The sequence below is a fragment of the Leptonychotes weddellii genome, chromosome 15, assembly GCF_054177405.1.
Source record: "Leptonychotes weddellii isolate Sample4059 chromosome 15, ASM5417740v2, whole genome shotgun sequence".
NCBI lineage: Eukaryota > Metazoa > Chordata > Mammalia > Carnivora > Phocidae > Leptonychotes > Leptonychotes weddellii.
The window spans coordinates 41,624,400-41,648,121 of NC_138383.1; the positions used below are offsets into that span (position 1 = coordinate 41,624,400).

Genomic DNA, 23,722 nt, shown 5'->3' on the forward strand with positions numbered 1-23,722 from the left:
CGCCCCCCGCGCCCGCCGGGCCTCAGACCGGCACGCAGAACACAGCCCTACGCAGCCACACACAAGACCGCCTGCAGACACACACCACAGCCTCGCGTCGACCCACAGCCCTGCACAGGCGTACTGCCCCCTACACGCGCAGACCCACAACCCCAACAACCGCAGTCCCACTCGCAAACAAGCCCACACAGATACACAACACCCCTGAGACACACTCGGGCCCACGCAGACACAATCCTACACACACAACCTTACACAGACAAACAGCCCCTCGGACACACGCAGCCCCACATGGGCGCAGTCCCACCCACGCAGTCACGCAACCCTCTATAAACGATCGCACACAAACACAACTCCACGCAAGCACCGCATCACTCAGTTCCTCCGAGACCCAGCAACACACTCACAAGCTCGTAGCCAGACCCCCAAACCCCGTGACATTCACACGTAGGACAGACCAGAAAAATACAGCCACACCGATGCACACACGGACCTAATCGCGCAGCCAAGAGCTCACCCACTGGCTCGTAAGTCACTGGAAAAATATTAAAGCGTTTCCCTCCCTCCCCTTCGATCTCCGACACACACACGCGCGCGCGGGCGCGCGCTCGCGTACACACACACACACACACACACGGAGACACTCACACCCACCCCCAAAGCGCCTCGGAGCCTACTAGCCGGTGACCCCGAGCCCCCGCGGTGAGAGCCGCGGGAGCGTCTCCCCGGCGCCCCCTCCTCCCGCTCCCTACCCGAGCTCACCACTCCTCCCCTCGCCTCCTCCCTCCCTGCCCCCTCCTCCTCCTCCCCTCCCCCGCGTCTGGGGCGCGGGCTGCGCGCAGCCAAGCCCCCTCGTCGCGCGCCCCTCCCCGCGCGCACCCCGCGCCCGCATCGCGCTTGCCGAGTGGATGCGGCCACGGGGCGGTCTCTAATTACCTCCTGTCCCCCGGTGGCCCGTGAATAATGGCTACTGAGGGCGCTCGCAGGGGCTGCTGAGAAGGAAACGCGGGGCGCGAGAGGCGCGGCGCGCGCGGGAGCGCGAGGGAGAAAGGAGCGAGCCCGGTGCCGCCGCGAGCGGCGGGCGGAGAGAAAGGAATCGTGCGAGCGCTCACATTTTTTTCTCCCAAGGATCTCATCTGGCCGCCGCGTTCTGGGAGAGGCGAGGGGGAGAGCGCGCGCAAGAGGAGGAGGAGAGAGACGGCGCGGGGAAAGGGAGACGGCGAGACGCGCAGCGCCGGCGCCCGGGAGATCCAGGAGGAGCCCGCAGGTATTGTTGGCGGCAGAGCTTTGTGTCTTCGGGGAGGGGGGTCCGTTCCGGGGCGCGAGGGCTCCCGGAGCCCCCGGGCCGCCGCCGCGCTCAGAGCTGCCCCAAAGCTGGGGGCTGCTGGCGGTGGTGGCCGCCGGTCGCGGGCACCCCTCCCGCCGCGCCGCGATCTTGGCTGGAGTTGCAGATTTGCCTGTTTGGGGGTTTTCCACGCCGCTTGAGGGAATCGGTCTCAGGAGGAGGAATTTCTTTCTTTCTTTTTTGTTTGTTTGTTTCTTTTCTTTTTTTTTTCTTTGTGTGTGTGTGTGTGTGTGGCCGCAGTTTGGTTGTGTTGGGGACTTCCCCCTCCCCTTTCCTCCACAATACGTTGGTGAGAGGTCTCGGCGACTGTGGCACTGGTGGAAGGCTGGGGGCTGAGATGGCGGGGCTGGTGGCCGCTGATGGGAAGGTGAGGGACGCCGGAGACGGAAGGAGTTTTGCTCAAGTTCGCAATCTGCGCGCTGGAGCGGGTCAGGCCGGGGAGGGCCGTCTGCGCACCCTGTCCTGCTCCAGGCAACCGGTGGGAAACTTCCCGAGCGCGCTGCCTCCCCGGGGACTCGGCGCCCCCGACGCCTCCGGGCGCTTCCTCCGGCCGCCGCGGCCCCTCCTTGCCGCCTGCGAGCGCTTAAGGTCGCGCTCTCCCCACCCCCGCCTTCCTCCCTCCCCCGGCAGCTTCCGGATCTGGACAGAGCTGGAGGAGCAGCTTCAAACACTTCCCCTGGAGACCCCTCCCCACTCCCCGCGCCATCGCCTGCCACACAGCCCCCCTGCCCTGCGCCCCCCGCCTCACGCGCGCCTGAGTGTCCAGGCTGACAATGAAATCTCGCGCCTTGCCGTCGGGGGTGGGGGTCGTAGCTGGGTCTCTCTGGGGGCTGCTGACCCAGAGCAGGGGGGAGGGGGAGGGAGGACTTCTTGGGGGAGGGGCTTGTTTGGGTTAGAGACGTTGACGTCGGATGGCGCTGTGCGGGGGAGGGGGCGGGGGCAAGGTGGGGTTCTCGGCCGGGGGTCGCGGATTCTAGCCCCTCTTGGGCTTGCTGATTGGCTGGTGACTTAAGGCACGTCGGAGGGCCTCCCCCAACCTCAGCCTCCTCCCCGCAACTCGGCCTCCTCCCCTCCTGTACAATGCGGGCTTCAGAGGTGATCCCGAGGGTGATGTGTGTGTGTGTGACGGAGTGTTTGTCTCCTGCGATCCACAGCAGACGCTGCTCCGGTGACCCGGAGATCCGGATGCCTCGCCCCCTCCCTCAGGGCTGGGGGGGGGGGGAGAAAGGGGGAGGGGAGCAGTGGGAACTTCTTTTCCCACTGGGGCCATGGGAGGGGACTGCTAGACCAGAGATTTTTCTGGGGACCGCAGTCCTGGGGTGGGGGGGCTTCAACGCAAAGTAGGGGTCGCGGGGTCAGAAGCTTCTCGGTACTCTAAGCGCCTAGATCCTTTTGCTCCTTTGGGGGCGTAGGAGGTGTGGAACGGGTGAAGGCCCAGTTGGAACAGGAGTGGGGGCCGAGAAGAGTCAATGGAAATCTGCCTTAATTGGATTCCCAGGCGAGCATCGGAGGGAGCTAAAGGGGGTTCCTCCTCTTTCTCTTCCCGGGGTAGGGAGCCATGCCCGGGGACCCCCAAGCTGGCAACCCGGGCAGGGGGAGGAAATCCTTCTCCCTACTTAAAAAGGGGATTCCTGGGGGGGAGAGGGGAGGCACCTTGGGGGGCGGTGGCGGACTGCTTTCAGGCTGTTCTGTGGCTTGGTCCAGGAATATAAAGAGTTAACCCTCCCCAGAAATCTGTCAGCCCCCACACAGCAGGGACACACTGTCGGACCCTTTGACGTGCTAACAGCGTGACACTGGCTGACAGGAGCTAGCAGATTCCATACTCTGTGCTTCTCTTCTCGGCAGCAAGCCCCAGGCAGCGGGACAGGACCTGGCTGGGTGGTGCCTTGTTCAGGGACCTTGGGGGGAAGCAGAAATCAGAGACCAGGGAGGGTACAGCAGCCTGGTAGCCGCCTTGTAGCCCTGAGGGAAAAGGGGTTAGGGGCCAGGGTTAGGGAACTTGGAGTGGAATCACCCTTGGCCTGGGGGGGGGGGGTTCTACACTTTGTCCCTGCTTCCCACCTCCACCCTGAACCACCCACAGCTGGAGGCTTGGCTGTTAAGGGTGAGTGTCTGGTCTGATCCATAGGCTAGACTATGAGACCCTAGCAGCTGAGGGCAGGCCTGGCTGAGGCCTCTCCCCAAGCCCCCGCTGCCCCCCCCCCCACAGACGCATTTCTTTCCTGCAGGTGAGAAGTGTTCCCTGCGGATCTTAGAGCCCTGGGGCCTGGCACATGATGGGCACTCAGCTCTGGCTGGACAAACACGGGAGTGAATGAATCCGTGATGAATGAATGAATAAATGAATGAATGAGATAGGGGAAAGTTTCTCAATTGGTGGCATTTAGTCATTTAAAAAAAGAAACCTTTCCGACATATACATTTTAAAATATGGTTCAGAGAAAAATCTGACAGAGAGAGAAAGAGAAACAAGGTTACTGACAGCAGGCTATGACAATGTTAATATTTTGATGTTGTTCTTCACAGTCTTTTTTTGACTTGGGGTTGGTTTGTTTTTTAAAGACTTTGTGGCCATTCTCTGTATTCAGATGTATATCCTGCTTTCTTCTTTGGCGCTAACAGGAGCCTTTTCCTGTTTTGTAACGAACTCTTCATAAACACCCTGGTTAATGTCTTCAGGCTTTTCCAATCGGGTGGATGTGCCATCATTTACTTACTATTCCCCTTTTGTTCAACAGTCTGGATGCTCCTGATGAACGAGGTAGTGAATATATTTTGCACAGAGCACTTTTTTGTGATGTTTAAGATGATTTCCTCAAAATGATGTTGCTGATGCTGAAGACTCAGACATGCCTGCAGTGGAAGAAATGGGCTCCTCATTTTTCCAGAAGTGGGGCACTGTTCTCCTTCCTTCCTCACAATCTAGAACCTTCTGTCAGCTGAAAAGAGCCTTGGCAATTAATCACCTGTCTGAGCCCCTTCCTTTGACAGACGAGGAAACCGGGGCCCAGAGAGGGGAAGTGAGTCCCAAGGTCACACAGCAGTTGGTGGGCCTTGCAGCAGCCAAGAACCAGCTACTGATCTGCCATTTTGGTTTCTATTTGTGGGAAGAGTTCCTAGGGATCTTGTAGGCTGACCTTGCCCATTTCACAGATGGGGGGGCCTGAGACCCCAAGAGAGGAGAAGTACCCAGCTTGCCCCTGGCATCACCAGCTGGAGCACCAGATAGGCTCCTAAACCTGTCCCATACTTTCTGTGTCACGCATACTGGCCCCGTCCTCGGATTCTGGGGCTACCGAAGTTACTAGCCTGTGGTTGGCCAGCCGTGGGAGCCCTGTTGTCCCTCCTCAAAACTCCTCCTTCCTCTTTGCCATCCCATTCTCCAGAAGGAGAATTTGAGGATCCAAAGCAGGTGCAGTAAGAGGGGTGGGACTGCAGATGTCAGAGGATCCCCGTGGTTGTGCCCTTACCCCTGTGCCTCAGTTTACTTTTCTAAAGACCTAGCTCGGGGTCTGTTCAGGAGCTGGGGGGCAGGTGTTGGCCCAGATATCCACCGTGAGGGAGTGGGGAAGGACCGGCGTCATCTTAAACTTCTTCTGATCTTAGATTGACCTCAGGAGGGCCCCTGGGGAGGAAGGGGAAACAGAGGGAAGGAGGGGAGGAAGGGGAGATAGGGAGGGATTAGAAAAGAGGGAGGGGAGGTCAGGAGGGAAGAAAATGCAAATGAAGAAAGGAGAGAGCTAGCCCCCTCCACGCCCCCCCAGCCTCACTGGGCGCCCCGGGAAGAGGCTGGGGGACAGCTCTCCCACTGCTGGTATCAGGGCTAGCCCACACTGGATGACCAGAAAGGCTGGATGTCCTGGGTGGGCTCTGTGAGGGCTGAGCGAAACAGCTGTTGGCCGGGCTCTGGGATCAGAATGATCCAGACCAGGTGGGTGGCAGGGAGGCAAGACCTCTGAGGCTTCTGTTCCCGGGTTCCCCTGTGGGTCAGGTGGCCGGGCACCCCCAGGGAGGGGGCTGGGACCCTGGGTGCTTCAAGGGGGCAAGGTGATCGTGGCTCAGACTTCCCATCCCAAGACAGGGACCTTCTGTTTCCCCACTGCCAGGACACCAGCTGGCTGTCGAGGTTAAGCGCAGCCCTCCCATGAGCGTGGGTTATTTGGGCATTTCTGCAGTGTGTATCTGTGCATTGGACGCGTCCCCGTGCATGCATGCGCATCCATGCGTGCCTGTGTATGCCCATGTCTGTGTGTCTGAGCCTGTTTGTGTGGGGGTCGGTTTGCCTGCCAGCCTGGGTGTGTGTGTGTGCGCGTGTGTGCGTGTGCCTTGGACCCTGTTTGTATATTTCTGAAGGGGTCTGCGTGTCTTCCAGCTTGGGCACGTGTGCCTGCATGCATGTCTGAGTGTGTGTGCGAATCTGTGTGTATCCCTGCGTGTGCCATGTCTGTGGGTGTGTGCATATGTCTGAGAGTCTCTGATCCCATTTGTGCATTTCCGGTGGGGGGAGAGTGCGCCCCTGAGCTTGGGCACGTGCGTGTTTGTCTGTGTGTGAGCACACACTTTCCTCCTAATGGCCCCAAGAGGGATCCAGGCAGCAGGCTTTTGTGCTGCTTTCAAGGTTGCGGCTGGGTGGGTGAAGGGGGGCGGCCTTCAACTGGGAAAGGGGGGGGGAGGCAAAAGAAAATCTTAAAAGACCGTCTTCCCTCTGGTCTCCAAGGAGATCAGCCTGTGAAATGATCCGCACGTTAATTAAAAACGATTATATCCTGATTGAGCCATTCCTGTTCACATTCCCCTGGCCAGGAAGGCTGAGACTGAGACCGGAGGGTGGAGAATGGGGCAGGGTCTGGCTGCAGAGCACACCCCACGGAGGGGAGCGCACCTGGAGGGTGGGGGGGAGGCTGAATGGCCAGGTATTGGGGGTATATGCCCAAGGCAGATTTGAGCTTCTCCTTCGAATTTTAAAGGCCACCACCCCCACCCTACCTCCTCCAGCCCCCAGGTGGTGCTCTGTGAGGTCCCCGGAGCTGTTTGGCAGCCACCAGGCTCCATTGATCCCCGCTAGCGCTAGGCACTGGTCCTGTTGTTTACACGGATCCTGAAAGTCAGTGTTTGCGGTTCCCATTTTATGGAGAAGTGACATGCTCGAGGTCACGGAGCCAGGAGTTAGGGACCCCAGGCAGGACCCAGTTCTCTGACCCTAAGCCCCAGACACCCCCCCTTCCTAGCTCCCAGTTGCCCCCAACTCCCATGATGAGGGGTCCTCCCTCTGCAGGATCCTGGGGAGCTGAGATGTCAAGGACAGGCCCTCTTATCCTCCCTGGCACCCTGAGATTGTTCCTTTCTGAGGCCCAAACTGCCCAGGGCATAAGGCTGTGGTGTCTGTTCATGTGGGAAGCCAGATGACTCGCTGCCCTGGGCAGCTCTGGTCTGGCTCTTGTCACCTTCGCCATCCTGGGCAGGGCCTCCTCCCCTCCCTCTCACTGTCCCCCATAAAGTGACTAACAGTTCCATAGAAGACCAGCCACAGGTGCCCCTTCGTGCCTGGGGCTGGCCACCATGTACCCATATTCCTGGGTGTGTGCCACCAAGACCTTTCTGGAAAAAAAATCTGGGCCTTGTCACACTCTGCCTTACCCTGTTACCTCGCCCCCAGTCAGCCTCGCAAAGCCTGCAGGAATAGAAAGTAGCCATAGTAATAATAAACCAGGTGACCCTCAGCTTACACCCCAGAATCAAGTGTTGTCATGGTTCTTAAGTGATAGGTGCTTGGGCGAACTGGTTTAGCTCAGCATGTGTGGGGACCCAGCTGTCCATAAGGGTGGCCCCCTGCCCTATCCCTTCCTGTCCCACACACTCCTGTGCGCCCAGGCCAGGCTTCTTGGAGAGGAGGACACCCCGCTTTAGGTCAGCCACACCCAAAAGCACATGATAGCCTGGCCACAAGCAAGGACTTCTTCTTCTTTGAGCCTCAGTTTCCCCTTTGGGCAGTGGGGATCATGGCTATTTCCTGACAGCACTGTCAGAAGAGTAAGGAAAACCAGGTCAAGTTTGTTCATATGTCTAGAAGCATCGGGATGCACAGAGGGGCTCATTAAGTGTTCATCCATGCATCTGTCCATTCAGGGCACCTGTGTGTTAACATGGCAGGGGCCTTGGGTTTGCTGGCTTCTAGGGAGGGAGACGTGCTGTACTCTTTCCACGATTTCTAGCAGACATTCTGGGGTTGAGGTGACTGTCATTTCAGTAGAAACCTCCAGAGAGCTAAGAATTTCATAGGACCCCCCCCCCCCGCAAAAGCATTACCAAAGGTAGTGTCTGGTAAGAGGGAGGGGATGGTCCTCCTGGACCAAGTTCCACATTCTTAGGGGGATCTTGACCAAGGGGAGGGTGCTGGGACCAGAAATGATGTCATGAGGAATTAGAGAGGCAAATCGGACCCAAAAAGTCAGCATCCACCTGTTCCCAAGGTCAGAATTGCAAGAGAGGCAGGCAGATACTGCTGATCCCACAAAAAGCCCTTTGAGCTGAAGCAGGTAGCCACTCTGCCTCCCCCAGGTCATCCCTGCAAGGTGCCACCTTCCAGGAGCACCTTGACCCATAGGATATCTGCCTTCCCCAAAAACCCTTTCCCAGGGCCTGAAATGACTCCTTTCGTCACAGCCCAGGGTCAAAGCATTGAAAGCCCTGCTTAAAATGCAAACCTATTACCTTGGAGGAGTGATCAGAAGCTGAACTCATGTTTGCATAATGCAGGGGCCAGCAACCTCTCAGTCCCGCAGGGCCAGTTGGCAAAGCTAATGAGCGGGTGGGGGCCGTCTGGCCTTCGTGGGGTGCAGCAGCTCAGCTCTGCCAGGGCAGCATATGGGGATGCAGCCCAGGGTACCCATCACCCACCTTCTTTGGAACCAGGATTCAGATGTTCCCATCACACCTCCTGGTTTGTGCCTCTTGTCACCTAACCCAGCAACCCGCCTGTGGCCAAATTCAGACACACACACACACACACACACACACACACACCACACACACACACACACACACACACACACCCTGCCCCAGCTCTGACCCAGAAGGTACCATACCCACCCTCTGTGCCCAGCCTTGAACCTCAGTCTGCAGGGCCCTGCGAACCGTGCACCGTCCCAGCCTCATGCACATCCCACACTCGCCCTGGCCCTCGTCAGTGGTCTTAGAGGTGAGGGTGTGGGAGCAGAGGGCCCCCACACAGGGGTGCCGGGGCCTGACCGGAACAGGTCAGCCTGACCCGTCTTCTACACGCACGACCGACTTCCCGCAGCTGTTGCCATTGATGGGGCTCAGTGGGGAGGGGTGGCCGTGGACATCTGATGGGCACCTGGTTTCTAAGTCGAGTTTCATTTCCTTCAGTCCTTCATTCAGCATTCGGCAGACGTTTGCCAACAGCCCAGAAGAGGCACATTCAGGCCATGCCCGGGGAGAGTCAGGGTGGGCCTGCCAGCCGGGGGAACATGGGCCCTGGGTCTGAAAGGGGAAGCATTTGACCACAGGGAGGCCTGGAGGCACAAAAGAGCCAGGGGAGCTCTAGAAGGTCGAAAGAGCCAGGAGAGCTCTAGAAGGTCAGAGGTGGGAGGCAAGAGGTAGAAGCGGAGGCTGAAAAGGAGTCTGAGGCCTTGACTGCCATGAAGGGTTTTATCCTGAAGGCAGGGAACACAGCTGGAGCCCAGGCTTGAGGTGGAAAATGAGCCAATGAGGAGAAAAGCCAGGGAGGATCAGGAAAAGCACCCCACTCCCGACCGTGGGGCTGTGTGACCTTTGGCCTGCCGTGAGCCTTTCTGGGCCTCAGTGTCCCCCCTCAGAACTGAGGCCTCCAATTCTAAGCGGTGGGGCCTGACTGGACAAGAGCATCCTCCCTCCCTGCACGGAGCTATTGCTGGACCTGCTCTCGAGGGAAGCTGGGGCCTGACCCTGCTCCCAAACTCCTGCCTCAGTTCCGAGCCGCTCCGCCCAGCCCTGCGGTGTCTGAGCCCTGGGAGGGATTATAACCTCTCGCTGGGGAAAGAGGTGGAACTCCTCGGGGACCAGTAATTAAAGCCCAACAGATTGTAATTCCCTAAAAGAAGGCTCAGCACTGAGAGGGAGGAGTGGTACCCAGAGCCCCAGAGAAGACAGGAGGAGGAGAAGCGTTGGGGATGAGGGCAGCCTGCGGTCCAGGGTGATACGAGTGATATCTGGAATCCTGTGACTCAGCAAGGCCTCCCCAGTGCTGGGCCCTGAGCACTTTATTATTTCCGATCTTCAGCCCCTTCCTGCAGGGGAAACATCCTGCTATCCCCATTTCACAGATGAAGAAACCGAGGCTTGGAGAAGTCTGTTAACTGGCTCCAGGCCCTCTGGGCTCTAAGCAGCTGGGCTGGGGGCGAACCCAGGGCCGTGTTTGAGCATTGCCCTCCTTGCTGGGTATTTATGGTGGGGGGCCCAGCAGGGCAGACCTTCCTGCAACCCCTTCTGATACCCCCTGTGCTTGGGGTCTTCTGTCTGTGGGAGGAGAAGGAGGCTCATGGGTCATACTGTGGTGACAGAAGGGAGTCAGTCGTTCCGGGCTGACGCTGTCCTTCAGTTACTCACCTGCCCTGGGATGCCAGGCAAGAGCTGCTTTTCTCGGGGGCATCTCCTCATCTGTAAAAGGTTCGGATAATCTTAGGGTTCCTTGTAGCCCGAACCGTCGGGATTGGCCAGTAGGGCAGATCCTGACAGCAGAGGTAAGTAGTAACCTTTGAGAATTCCTGTGCCTGCCCTCCCTCATTCATCCTAGCAGTACCTGCTGAGCCCTTTGTCATGTGAGGGGGGCTTCAGCTCTCACATGCCAGGGGAAGGTGGGCTCTGTTAGCATCCTGTGACAGCCAAAGAGGTCACGGCTGCTCCGGGGAGAGCTATCTCCTAGAAAATTAAGACACACTTTCCTCAGTCCTGCTGCCCAGCGTTTGCCCCATGCCCTGACTCCCCTACTCCGCACTTCACTGCCCCCCCCCCTTCTGTGAGCAGACCTCCCTTCCTCCAGGGAGAGGTAGAGAGACCAGGGCTTGAGAACCCAGACCAGAGACTGTTGGCTGGTGATGCCCTCAGACAGGCGCTGTTTGACCAGCACAGGGTTTTAAAGTTTTCTTTATTTATTTGAGAGAGAGAGAGCGCGAGCAGGGGGGAGAAGGAGAGGGAGAGAGAATCTCAAACAGACTCTGCGCTGAGCACGGAGCCCGACGGGGGGCTCGATCCCATGACTCTGAGATCACGACCTGAGCCGAAACCAAGAGTCACGCTCAACCCCAGCTGTGCCACCCAGGCGCCCCAGGGTTTTAAATATAACTTGAGATTTCACATAAAAATCCTACTTTTTGCGCTCTGAAACTAGAAACCCACATGCCCACAGGGGGCTGGCCGCAGGCAGAGCTGAGATGGGCTGCCACCTTCTGCCCGGTTCCGTGCAGAGTTGCCCCCCTGCATAGCCCTCGGTTCCCATCCTGCACCCCAGCTTTCACTGATCTTGGGCAGGTTACATCTTTGAACCTCATCTGTAAAATGTCAGAACCAGGGAACTGATTCCAAACTGTGTCTTGAAGGTGTTTTCCAGAAATTCTCCAGGCAGGGGGAAAAAAGGAGGGGGTGCCCCCAGGTGCAGGAACTGCCTGGGGAAAGATAGGGAGGTCCCAAAGGGCACAGAATACTCGAGAAATACGGAGCTCTCCTTGCCTGCTACCTACGTGCTTGGTGCAGCCTGAACACTGAAGCCAGTTGGACTGTAGTGGTTCCATAACATGATTCATTCATTCCAGCCATTCACACGCCCCTCGCAGCATCCCTAACCAGAGCACCATCGAGGGGCCTTTTCTCCTCACTTTTACTGGACGGAGAAAAGTGGAGGGCAGAGAGGTGAGGTGACCTGCCCTGGGTCCCAGCGAGGGGCGGGATTCGGACAAGGGCCCCGATTCTCGACGACGGGCCCCGGGGGCTCGTGCTGATCTAAGACACTGTAAAAATTGGCTCTTAGGTGATCTGCCTTTTCCTGTGCATTTTAAAAAATGCTCTTTTAGTTAATATGCGGGAGGGATTTCGATGTGCTCGTACATAACCTTTTGCTGAAGCGACAGCGTGCTATAAAAGGGTCCCAGGAGAGCTGGTGTAATTTGGGCTGTGAGGGACAGAGAATACCAATGCAGACCTCTCCAGAAGGCCCACTGCTCCTGGGAGCTGGGATACCGGGGCGGGTGGGGAGGGGCTCACCTCACCACGCCGAGGCCAGGCCTCCAGCTCTCTCCCATTTTGCACCCAGGGACCACATGTTTCTTCAGATCATGTTGGACTGTTTGGCTTTCTTTATTCCCTCACAATTTTGAGTGAAGGTCTCAGTTCCTAGAGGAGGAGGTCTAGGTAGAGAGGAACGGTGTCCAGGACCCAAAGGGACGGTGAGCGGGATGGTGGGACAAACACGGGAGCCCCATTTGTCAGCAAGAGGTGGCCGGTTGGCGAGGTGGCAGACAGAGGGGCCCATGCTGAGGGCAGATCGAAAGGCACCTTCAAGGTCTATTCAGCATTTGCCCTTGGTCCCAAAGGATCCCAAAAGGGGCTTGGGAGGTTTCAGTTAATTGAGGCTGATTCTAAATCAGGAGGCTTAATAAATGGTAATTATCGTCCTGTGGGAGCAGACCAGAGCTACCAATGCTGCTGGGAACAGAGATCATGGATTCAGGGCCCCTTTCCCCTCCCACACACCTAGAGGCTCTGAGAACTTCCACCCACAGAGGTGTCAGGGATAGACCTGGTGCAGACCAGGGGCCGCCTCCTCTCTGTGTGTGGGTTCAGGGCATGGAGGTGTATTGCGTGCTTGCATCTGTGAGTGTGCATGTGTGTGTGCTGGTACTGGGCCACCCTCCACCCAGCCACCTCCAGGCCCCTTACCTCCCCACCTGTCAAGGGACAGAGAGTAGGGACTCTCCCAGGCGGAATCTCAGCAGGGCACAGGCTTTGGGACTCCAGAAAGCAGCGCCGCGTGGACAGAGGTGACAGCGCACGGTTTTGGTCCCACCCAAAGAGGAACTGCTGTCATTTAGAGTGGCCCAGAGGGGGCCCGGGCTGCCCCCAGGGGCAGGGAGTGTTCCATCTCAACAGCTTTGCGAGCAGAGGCCAAATGTGTACCTTCCTGTCGTTTGCAGTCCCTTCTAAGCCCAAGTCCCGGCACGGGGCGTCCCCCCCAGCTGACACACAGCAGTCCCCGAGGCTGCTCCATCTTGCCAACCCAGACTGGCCAGAGGGACTGACAAAGGGCTTCTGCCCCTTGGTGTCCCCAGAACTTGGCCCGGAGAGACCCAGGGCGCAGGGATGAGGATGATAGCGTGTCACAGCGTATGTGTGATGGTGGACGCGTGTGTGTATCTGCATTGTGTGTGTGCATTTGTATGTGTTCTGTGCTCTTGGGTGGGCAGGGCCACAAGTGTTGAGTGTGGATGTCCATGCAGAGAGTGTGTTGTGTGCGTGGCTCTGAGCCGAGGGAGGCGGGCTGGGGGCACTTTGCAGGTATTGACCATCCGATGCGCGTGAATGCATTTGGGGTGATGGACGTGTTTGTGGCCAGGGTGTGTCTGTGGGGGTGCTGTGCTGAGCCCCCCCTCCCCGGCCAGCTCCTTCTGGTCTGTTTTTTTTTTCCCACCCCAGACCCCCATCACCCCTGCCCCCAGGTCAGACCTCAGGGGCTCCCGGTTGCCCCAAACCCTGACCATCCACACCTCCACTTACAGGGAACTTGACACCTGCCACCCCGGGTCTTGACCTCTTGTGTAGGCCCAGCATGTGGCTGAGGGACCCCAGGGGACCATAGGGACAAGGGAGAAAGAGCGAGAGGAGGCCTCCTGGTCACTGCTCAGCCCCTCCTCGAAAGGTCCTAAAGGAGTGGGTTTCTGAGTCTCTGCAGCATCTGGGCCAGGGACCTTTCTGGAGCTACCATGGGCATCTCCAGAGATGGAATGTTTTTAGAACATGAGACATGGCACTTCCGGGGACAGGATGAGGGCATTTCTAGAGAGGAGATGGAAGGCATTTCTAGAGAGGAGATGGAAAGCATTTCTGGAGGAGGGACAGTTTTGAAGATGAAATGGCATTTTGGGAGATGAAGCATGAACATCTCTGGAGATAGGGGCGGGCATTTTCTGGAGTAAAGATGAAACCTTTCTGGATTCCAGACATTGCTAGAGATGAAACATTTCTGGAAATGGACTATTTCTAGAGATAAACTGTAGTACCTCTGGAAATGGAGTGTTTTTGAAGATGATGCAGGAGTATTTCTGGGAATAAAATAGGGCATTTCTGGATTTGAGGTATTTTTGGAGCTGACATGGAACATCTCTAGAGATGGGATGTGATATTTCTGGAAGTGGAACATTCTTGGAGCTAAGATGGAGCCTTTATAGAGGACACTGGCCTTTGTGGAGCTCAATTATATTTGAAGATGAGAGAGGATTTCTGGAGATAAGATGGAACGTTCTGGAGATGGAACGTTCTGGAGCTGAAAATTTCTGGATTCAAACCAAGCATTTCTGGAGAGGAAATTTGTCATTCTCAGAAAAGGATCGAACAATGGGATATTTCTGGAGGTGGTGTTTTCTGGAGATGAGGGGGCCGTTGGTAAAGCTGGCTGTTTGCCTCTCGAGGAGTCGATGGGGGGCGTCTCTCGGGGGGACCAGAAACGCCCCCCTACCTGTGACCCTTGTTTTGCAGGAGATGGGCCTGAGGTCCGGAGGGGAGGCTCCTGCCCAGGCCCACTCCTCCTGTGAGTGGCAGAGCAGGCCTTCTGGGGACCATTCCAGAGCCACCCCCTCCTCAAGGCCTGTGCTGGAATCCTCCCCAAGGGAGGCCAGAACCCTCTCAGTCCTATTCTTGGGGTCCCACCCCCATCCTTGTGGGGCCCTGGCAGGAACAGGCAGTGACTGAATGGTTAAATTTCATTTAATTCAATTCCTTTGGAGCCATCTGAGGCTTGCTCCCCAGCCCCCTCTGCCAGGAGCCTCCACCCTCTCTCGAACCAGTATCCGCCCCCCTCACCTTGCAGCAGCCCTGAGGTTGGCCTTGCTTCTGCAGAAGGAAACTGGGGGGGCAGGGGTACAAGGCTGAACATGGGTGAAGGCCCAGGTCCCTGCTCTGGCCCCAGGCTGACCGTTGGGGGGGGGGAGGTGTGCCAGGCCACCTCCCCCCCCCCCCCACTCCAAAGAAGCGGCTATAGAAGCCTGCCGCCACTTGAGCCGGCCTGGAGCCCCGGAGTAATTATTTCTGTTCCTTAATTGAAATTTCAGCCTCAGTGATCCTGCCTCAGAAGTGTGAGGTGGGGGAGGGCGCCTGGTGGGGTGGGAGAGGGCGGGGAGCCCCCTCCCTTGCCCCCAGAAGGCGGGAGGCAGCGCCAGCCTCCAGGCCCCGGACTCTGGTGATGGGCGTGGGGTGGAGGGCTGCCGCTCAGGGAGAGGGGGGTCAGGGCTGGGCACTGCCTAGGGCACACTGCGGTTAAAAAGCTGAAGCTTTCACCTGACGGTTGCGGAGAAGGCTGAGAGGAAGAGGAGGCTAGCCTGAGCCAGGGGCGCGTGAGGGAGTGGGCAACGTCGGGAAACCACTGCCTCCTCCCGGATCTGGCAGGGATCTGAGGGGGTGGCCTGGGGGGCTGTGACTCAGGCGGAGCAGGCCATGATGGCGGCAGGCCCAGTTCCTGGTTCAGGGCTGGGTGAGGCAGCTGGCCTGGTGGGGTGGGGTGGGCTGTGGCTGGTGGGGGCAGCTGAGGAGGCTGTTTTCCCAGCTGCGGTCAGGCTGGGCGGAGCATCCGGGCTGGGCGCTGGGTCACCACACACACACACACACACACACACACACACACACACTCACACACACTCACACACTCACTCTCTCTCTCTCTCTCCCCCCCTTCCTCTCCCTCTCTCTCTCTCTCTCTCTCTCTACCTGGGTGGTCCCTGCTACCCCACACGGCCTGAGGCCTGTCTGCTGGTAGAAGCAGAGGACTGGGGGGGGGGCCCAGTAGGAAGTGGGGGGTGGGAGGGGGAAGCCATGAGCTCCAGACAGGCCAAGGGTCCACCCCTCCTTGAGCTTCTGAGGGGCGGCTCTGAGATGCTCAGGCTAAATGTACAGGCTTCCAGCTTCTACCCACATTTGTCCAGACTCAGGCCAACCCAGGCCCCATCACAAGGGAGCAACTGTGGTCGTCCCCACCCCCAGGCCCTGATGCTTGCCCTCAGGGTCTCAGTCTTTCCCAACTGGGAAATGGGATTTGCGGTCAGCTCTATGGGAGTTTTCAGGGCTGAAGTAAGCTGCCAGGTGCCCAAGGCTGCAAGCCCAGGCTGTCCCTCTCACTGTGGTTATGAAGAAATGTGCCAAAGCCTGAGCAGGCCCAGGCCGGCACCCTGCACGCAGTAGGAGCTCAGGGAATGACAGCGATGTGGTCATCAGTGTTGTGACTGAGATGGTGTTTTCCCGGCACCCAGAAACGGCTGTCGGGGAGCTCCCTGCCCACGGCCTTCTCCAGCCCTGGGGGGGCAGGTTTGCTGACAAGGGAGACTAAGGCCTTTTGGAGTAAGGGCGGGGTGGGGGGAGGGATCTGGAGGTGGCTGCCTCCTCCACGCACGCGGCTCCCACGCTCACACACTGGGCGTCACACACATCCATTAAGAGCGCTCTAGAAAACCCATTGAGGTGAGAGCCACACTCAGCAAGGCCCTGTCACTGCAGCTGGCCCGACCCCTGGATCGCAAAGCTCACAGCCCATCTTTGGGGGCTGGGGGCGGGGGCTGTGGCTGCCCTCCAAGGAGAAGCGGGACAGAGGTGGATGCACGGATGCATGGAAGGGACAAGTCAGCTCCAGGAGCTGGGGAAGGGAAGAAGGTGCCAGCATGCTTGTGGTCGTTTGCTTAGAGAGAGGGGAGAAGGACAGGGAGAGATGGGGAGGGATGAGGATGCAGGAGACAATCTGGCAAGCAAGGGTCGGGGGGCCTTGGAGCCTGAGCTTGACCCAGCTGCGGAATGCCTGCTACTTGCCTGGGCCGTGGCCCCCTCCGCCTGTGGCGCTTGGGGAGCTCTGTCCTGGCTCAGCTCCAGACATCTCCAATACCTGTCCCTTCCCCTGACCTCCTGCCGCCACAGTGGCCTCCCTTGCCCCACGGCTTGGGGATTTTGAGGCCTCAAGCCACCAGCGGCCAGGAGCTGGACTGGGTTCTCCCGGCAGTGGGGGGTTGGAGGGGACCGGAGCGGCGGGGGCGGGGTCACTCCAGAGGCCACCTGGGGTGGCTCCCAGGCTCCAGTCCAGCCCCGTCAGTCGGCTGCTGAGCTGACCTTGTCACCCTGGGTCCAGAGAGAGGGCAGCCCCTCCCCCACGCGCCCAGAGCCAGCATTGCTGACATGACTCACCTTACCGGTGGAGACTACTCCCTCTCCCCACTGGGGGGAAACAGGAAGCCTCCTGAGGCGGCCGCTGGCATCCCAGAGGACATGGGGATCGCTCACCTACGTGGGTCAGACCCTCTGCTGCTCTGGTGTCCACCTAGAGCCTTGGGAGACCCTCCGGGACCTCCGTGTTTAGGAGCACAGGGTGCGCAGACACACAGGTGCACACCTTTGCAGTCCGGTGGCCAGGGGCTCCCGGCTTCTCCTCCATCCAGACAAACCCTAGGTCCCAGGGGCCAGTGCTGTGCTCTCTTCCTCTGAAACACCTTCCCGAGGCTCTGAGCCCTAACATGGCTGCCCCTGGACAAAACTGGGGTCTCTGTCCCCCCTGATGCTCCCCATCCACCCTGTTGGAAAAGTGGGATGTCCCCACTCAGCCCTGGAGATGGCCAGCTTGGGGAGAGACCTGACACTGTGGCCAGAGAGTGGAAGGACTCGCACCAGGCTACATGGGCCCATCAGTGGTGGGGCCGGGATTCGAACCGGCTTCCGCAGACCACAGCTCCTGGGGAAGAGCGGGTCCAGGTAGCACAGGCCTGTGGGACAATGCTCTGTTTTGTATTTATTTCTGACCCCCACCCCTTGGCCCACCTTGGCAGGCCTCAGGGCAGACCCTCTCTTGGTCCCCCCTGCCCCCCAACAAAGCGACCTCTACTAGACATGCCAAAGCAGAGGCTTCAGTCAGAGCAGGTGAAAGGGAACTCCATCTCAGCCTTTTGTTACTCAAGGAGGGAGGGTAGGGAATGGATTTGCCCTTGAATGGGGAGAGAGGGAGACAAGGGTGGGGGGCGGGGTGCTCAAGGATAGGGCAGGGGCAGACATACCTGAGACCAGACTTCTCCCTACCCTGCTAGGGCATCAAAAGGCTGGTGGTCATTTTAGTATTTAGCGTGCGCGTGCATGCACACACACACACACACACACACGCTCTCACACATAACACACACTCAGATGCACTCACACGTGTCACTCCCATCTTCCCCACCACCCTCTGAGGTCCCCTCCAAGCCAGGAAGCACAGGGGGAAAAAAAAAAGGGAAAAAGAAAAAGAGAGATTAGTGGGAAGAAAATCCGATTCTGGAGTTACCTTAGTTACCAGCTCTAATGACTCGTCGGGCGGGCTCAGCCACCTTCCTGCGCAAGAAGACCCTCCCTCCCAGGCCCCTCCGTCACCCCGTTAATAAGATGGGGCCCTTGTTCACGAGTTCTGCAGCAGAAAGGGAAGAATCAAGGACTTTTCAATAAGAGAGAACTCCCTGGGTGGTTTTGAATAGTTGCTTTTTGTGTGGCAGCGAGGGACTGGTCCTCTCCTCGGCGCCCTGCCCTGCCCGCCTCCTTCCGCTGCTCCGTCTGGAGCCGCCTGCTCCCAGGTCTCCAGATGGATGAGCTTGTTTCTCGGGAGCCCGGGGAGCCCGGTCCTTCATTGTTCCTGCCTTTCCCTCCTGACACCCTCAGCTTAGCAGAGGCCACAGGCAGCCTTTGCATCTCAGGAAAGCTAGCGAATCCCCAAGGTGATGCTAAAAAGGCTTAAACCTGGGGAGTGGGGCTCAGCGTGGAGCACCTGGTCCCTGTCCTGTGCCCGGGGAAACAAAGGCACGCTCCCCGCATCCCTTCCCCAGGTGCTGGGCCTGCTGGCGTCCGCCAAGCTCACGGCCATTGCTTCGGTGCCAGCAGAAGGGACGTGAATGGAGGCGAGGCTGGCCAAGGGGAGATGACGGTGGAAAAGGAGAGAGACAAGCAAATCCGTTTTATCAGACGCTGCATATCTTGGGAAAGCACATTTCAGCTCTTTTGGCTTTTGGCAAGCTGGTCCTACCCTTTAATTTTCTAATAAAAAGGAATTACGTTTGCTGAAAAGGCAGTAACCAGCTTCGTGTCAGTGTCTCTCGTAGAGACCATAATTCCCATCTTGGGTGCCTGCCGGCCCAGGGCGAGGGGGTGGACTCCTGTGGCCGAAGGTGGCACTGTACAGGGGCCAAGGGGCAGGGACACTAGGGCAGACAGCAGGCAGTGCCAAGTGGCTTTGCCCTGCCCACCCTGCCCCGGGCTGCCCACCCCCAGCCCGGCCTCAAGCCATGGTTCCAGGCTCACCACCAAGGCCCCAAGACTCATAGCAGACACTTAATAAGTATTTGTGGCATGAATGAATGCATGAATTCTTATTGCTGAGGCCTGGGGTACCTGGCAGGATGCTCGGGGGGTCGGATCTTTGTCGAATGAATGAACGAACGCATGAGTGCATGCGTGAATCCATGCTCTCCGGAGTCTGAAGTCACCTATCTGGAAGGACTTACCAACCCTGTAAGGCTCCCTGCACGTACCCCCCCCCCCAACCACCCCTGCCACTGAATTCACTGGAAACTTGCCAGAAATCATCTTTTTAAAAATATGTGTTTATTTATTTATTTTTAAAGATTTATTTATTTATTTGACAGAAAGAGAGACACAAGCAGGGGGAGTGGGAGAGGGAGAAGCAGGCTTCCCACTGAGCAGGGAGGCCGACGCGGGGCTCGATCCCAGGGTCCTGGGACCATGACCTAACCCGAAGGCAGACGCTCAACGACTGAGCCACCCAGGTGCCCCTATTTATTTTTTTAAAGACAAAACAGAAGTGTGTAAAGTTGGAAGTTCGGGTCCCCACAGCTCCATGCTTGAATCTCTGGGGTCAGAGGCAGGTGCCCCATCCTTTAGCTCTTCCTCCTGTCACTGGGAATTCTGTGCCTTAGGTCCACTTTGGGGTTTCCTCCAGGGGGGCCGTTCGGCATGCACCGTTCTGTAGCATTGTGGGGCTCCTCAGTCATCCCATGGCCCGCTCGTCAGCCTGGGTCACAGGAAGCACACAGTAGGGCCTTATGTAAGTGCCCTGTCTCTGCAGGGTGGACACGGGGACAGCATTTTTTGCTGTTACAAATACCTTCATTCCAGTCCCAGTTTTAAACAAGCTCCTGTAGGCAGAATACTTACCACAGGTGGGCACGTGATAAATGGTAGCCTTTGTAATTTGGAAGGAATCTGGACTTGGTTCCATGCCCCAACCATCTCTCGTACCCCTTCTGTGTGCCAGGGACCCCCACGGTTCCAGAGGGGTGAGGAGCCCCACCCCCTGAGCAACAACATCCAGGAGCCCAGCTGCCCCGCCCCCCAGCAGCCCATCACTGTCGGCACCTGGGCACTGTCAGACTGATTTATGACCCTGGAAATGCCAGGGCATGTAGGCAAGCAGATCTCACACACAGCATCCTTTCTGGGGCTAACCCCAGTGTGGAGGTGTAGAGGCAACACCCCCCCCCCCCCGCTGCCGCTCACTGCCCCATGTCCAGCTCCCAGGCACCATGCCACCACACTTCAGCCAGCAGATGTGGGAGCAGCCTGGGCCTCATCCGGCGGGGCACTTGGGAAGAGACACACAGAAATGCCCAGCATTCTGTCCTTGGGCCTGCCTGAATCCCAGCCCTGGGCGTGGTCATGAATCAGAACTATTAACAAGCCCCTCAGGGACCGCTGTATACCAGCCAGGACCGAGAACCAACACAAGGCGTAGTAATATCAGGGACATCTGAGGCTGGCCTGGTCCTTTCTGCAGCTGGGCAGTGGGAGAGCTGATGGGCTCAGGGTGGGGAGGGGAAGGAAGATGGAAGTGGGAACCAGTGAGGGGACCTGCGGGAGATGTTTATCCTAAGATTCTGGTTTGGGCAGTGAGACAGGTCACCTTTGTGTCCCCTACACAGTTCTTGGCATGCAGTGAATGCTTAAGAGACTTTGCTCACAGACACGAGTGACTTTGTGAATGGTGGCACTTGTGTCTGTGCTGACTTTGGGGTCCCAGTGGGACCACCAGGATCAGCCCCTCTTTCTCACTGACCACCAACTTGTCTGGGGTGGGCGGACCCAGTTGCAGTCTGGGGTATTGTGGGTTTCAGGTGCCCCATGGTTCAAATGCCAGCCCCTCTGCCCTGCACTGAGCCTCTGTTGGCTGTTCTGTAAACTGGGCGGAATCATCTTGGCCAAGGTGGCCATGAGTGGTAGCAGCCAGGGAGGCGCCCCTGCTCAGAACAGGGTCCATACCAGGTGATTTCCCCAGGGTGGCCTTGGTTTTCATTCCAAATCATTTTTTAATTACGGAAGGAGAGACGTGATGGCTGTAAATAGAAAAGGAAGAAACGTTGGAGGTACAGGAATAGGTCAGAGTCCTTCTGCACAGAGATTTTCTTGGAGGCCAATACTTTTCCTCGTCTAATGTGGGCCTTTGGATTGTGGGTGTGCGCGCGCGAGAGAGCATTTGTGCACACACACACAAACACACTTAAATCTTCATAGAGCACCTACTGTGTGTGGAACCCGGAGCGTTTAGAGACGACTCAGAGCCCGGCTCTGCCTTTAGGGGGCGCTCTGGGTCCTGTTGGGGAGACTGATTGGAACCTGATAAATTAGCCTTTGAGGGGGAGCCCGCCGTATGTAAGAGGGGGTGCACAAAGGAAGGAGTTCACTGTGGGTGGCGGGGTCGGGTGAGGGGAGCAGGAAGGGCTTGACAGGGCCGTGGGGTCTGAACGGGGCCTGCACAAACGCTTGCAAGTGTTTAGGCACAGAAAAGCAGAAGGGAGCAGGAAAAGCTCTCGGGGAGAGGGAGGGAGGTGTGGTTGGGGACACGCGGGCTTTGGGATCCCGGCAGGACTGCCAGGGTCGGCCCCTCCGTGCAAAGCCACCCGTGAGAGCTTGGCGGCGGCGCGCAGCGTGTGTGTGCTGGAGACTGGCCGGGAGCGCGGGGGGCGCGGGGGGCGCGTGGGGCGCGGGGCCCCGGGACGCCTGGGCCGGAGTCTCTGTTTTCTTCTGTAGGTAGTAGGAGCCGCTGCAGGGTTTTAAGCAGGGAAGTGACCTGGTCCGGCGTGTGTATTTGAAAGAGGTATCGGTCCAGCAGAGCTTGCAGGAGGTTGAGGGGGCCAGGGAGCCGCCCCCCCCCCCCCCCCCCCCGCCCGGGGAGGCTCGTGCGGTGGTCCGGGGCGCCGCCGAGCACCGCTGGTGGCCGGGACGTGGCCGGAGGGGAGGGCGGGCCCGGCGGCGGGGGCGGGAGCGGCTGTGCCGGCGGCGATTGGACGCGGGCGGGGAGGGCGGGGTCTGGGGCGAGGACCGGGAATGGACGCCGTGCGGCTCCTGACGTGGGCGGGCGCGACGTGGGGCGGCCGGGCCTGCGGCGCCTTCCTCCCCGGCCCGGGTGGGCTCCCAGCCCCGGGGAGCGCCCGGCCCTCAGGCCCCCCGTCCCCCCTTTCCGGGCAGCATGCCCTCCACCAGCACCTGGCAGACCCGCGCTGCCGACAGCAGCGGGCGGAGGCCTTTGTGCTTTCCAAGTCCTCCTCCAGGGACGCGGGTGATGACCAAGCCGGCAGATGCCCCGCTGGTGCCACTGTCGCCACCCACCACCCTCTGACGCTCAGCTGCTCCCCAGAAAGAAAGACCTTGTCACAAAGGGAGGGAGGGCGAGGACGCGCTTCCGCGACGCAGCCCATCTGGGAGCCAACGTTATTTTCCTGATTCTAGGAAACATCTGTTCATGCCTCTCCTTTCAGAGAGAGGCGGGCAGCCGACCCAGGACGAGGGAAGCCGCTGGGCTTGTCCCTGGCGCTGGGCAACAGGGTGGAGGACGTGGCTGAGCCCAGGACCCCGTCCTAAGGGGTTTAAAACAAGCCACCACCGTTCTCTGCCCGATTTCCACCCACCTGCTGCCACCTAGCCTGCCCGCCTGCTTCTGTCCCTCTGTGCACTTCTGGTCAGGTGCTTCCACCAGCCCCTAGGTGCCCGTGGCTGTCACCGCCTCCCCTCAAGTACAGGGGCTCCTGGGGCAAAAACTGTGGCCTCCCCCAGAGTGCCATATGTGTTTATCGAGGGACCCTTTCATTATTTCTCACACACACAAGCCATGTTTTTGAAAGATACGGCTGCCAAACAAACTGCATTTATTACATAATGATTAATTCATTGCCCCCATTTCTTATTAATCAAAGACAGCCATAACTGCCTATCCGAGCTTTGGGTGGGGGAGATAGCCAGCAGGGCCTCGAGCTGACAGCCTTCTGGCCCAGAGCAGGGGCACTGCTAGATTTGTGTTGCTGAGGCCTCGTTTGGGTAAATGCACGATACCCCTGAGGTTTCTAGAAGAAATAGAGACAGCTCATGGACCCCCCACACATCGCCTCTCCGAGCCCCTGGGGCCACCTGGGATGTTTTATCACCCCCTCTCCAGCCAGCTCTGAGCTCAGGCTGGCTGCTTGGCACTTGGCCACTGGCTGACCGACGGCTTGGCAGAGGATGAGGGAAAGGGAGTAGGCTTGTCCCCATCCCTGGAAGCGGCCGTTAGTGGCAGCCCGGGAAGGAGATGGGAGCCTGGGTTGAGGTCAGGACTGCTCTGGGCAGAGTTGGAGGGCAGCTGACAGAGCACTGTCAGGGCAAGCCGGTCCTGGGCACAGAGGCTGAGAATCTTGGGGTTCCCGGGCATTTGAGGCGCTATCCTCTCACCTCCCAGGGGCAGATCAAGCTTGTGTTTTTAGCTCTTGGGATACATGAGGAGTCTGAGGTCGGGCCAGTGCCATCCACCCCTTCTTTATCCTCTCATCCAACACCGACTGTATGGCCTGGCATCCACCACGAATGTCCCTGACCTCACGGTGTTCACAGTCTAGTGGGGATACATGCAGATGCCCAAATAAGTCATTGCTGTCTCGTGTGGTGTCAAGCCACGGGTTGCCCAGGAAGGTAGGGACCAAACGAGAAGGCACCTAACCTAAACCGGGCTTTGTGGTCAGGGAAGCCTTCCCGGAAGAGGTGCTATTGCTAAGTGCCGTTGGTTAAGTTTTTTTGTTTTTTGTTTTTTTTTTTTTTGGTCTGCTTTTTAAATAACTGCTTTGTGCCACATGCCATTAG

The 23,722-nt window shown here is 58.4% G+C and overlaps 2 protein-coding genes across 7 annotated transcripts in view; both read left to right on the top strand.

Annotated features, from left to right (window-relative positions):
* Positions 1–19,083, top strand: part of MPRIP (myosin phosphatase Rho interacting protein) — a 574,668-nt gene extending 555,585 nt beyond the window's left edge. The window contains exon 26 of the mRNA XM_081805591.1: positions 19,074–19,083. The gene's annotated coding sequence lies outside the window, so the exon portion shown is untranslated. The remainder of the gene's footprint in view (positions 1–19,073) is intronic.
* The window catches only part of RAI1 (retinoic acid induced 1), a 116,534-nt gene that overhangs the window by 37,656 nt on the left and 55,156 nt on the right, over positions 1–23,722 (top strand). For 5 of the 6 annotated variants that reach the window (XM_081805599.1, XM_081805598.1, XM_081805596.1 and 2 more), the window contains exon 2: positions 1,129–1,267. The gene's annotated coding sequence lies outside the window, so the exon portion shown is untranslated. Of the gene's footprint in view, positions 1–1,128; positions 1,268–1,305; positions 1,713–23,722 lie in introns of those variants that run through there. The other variant, XM_081805601.1, reaches the window with a different exon arrangement.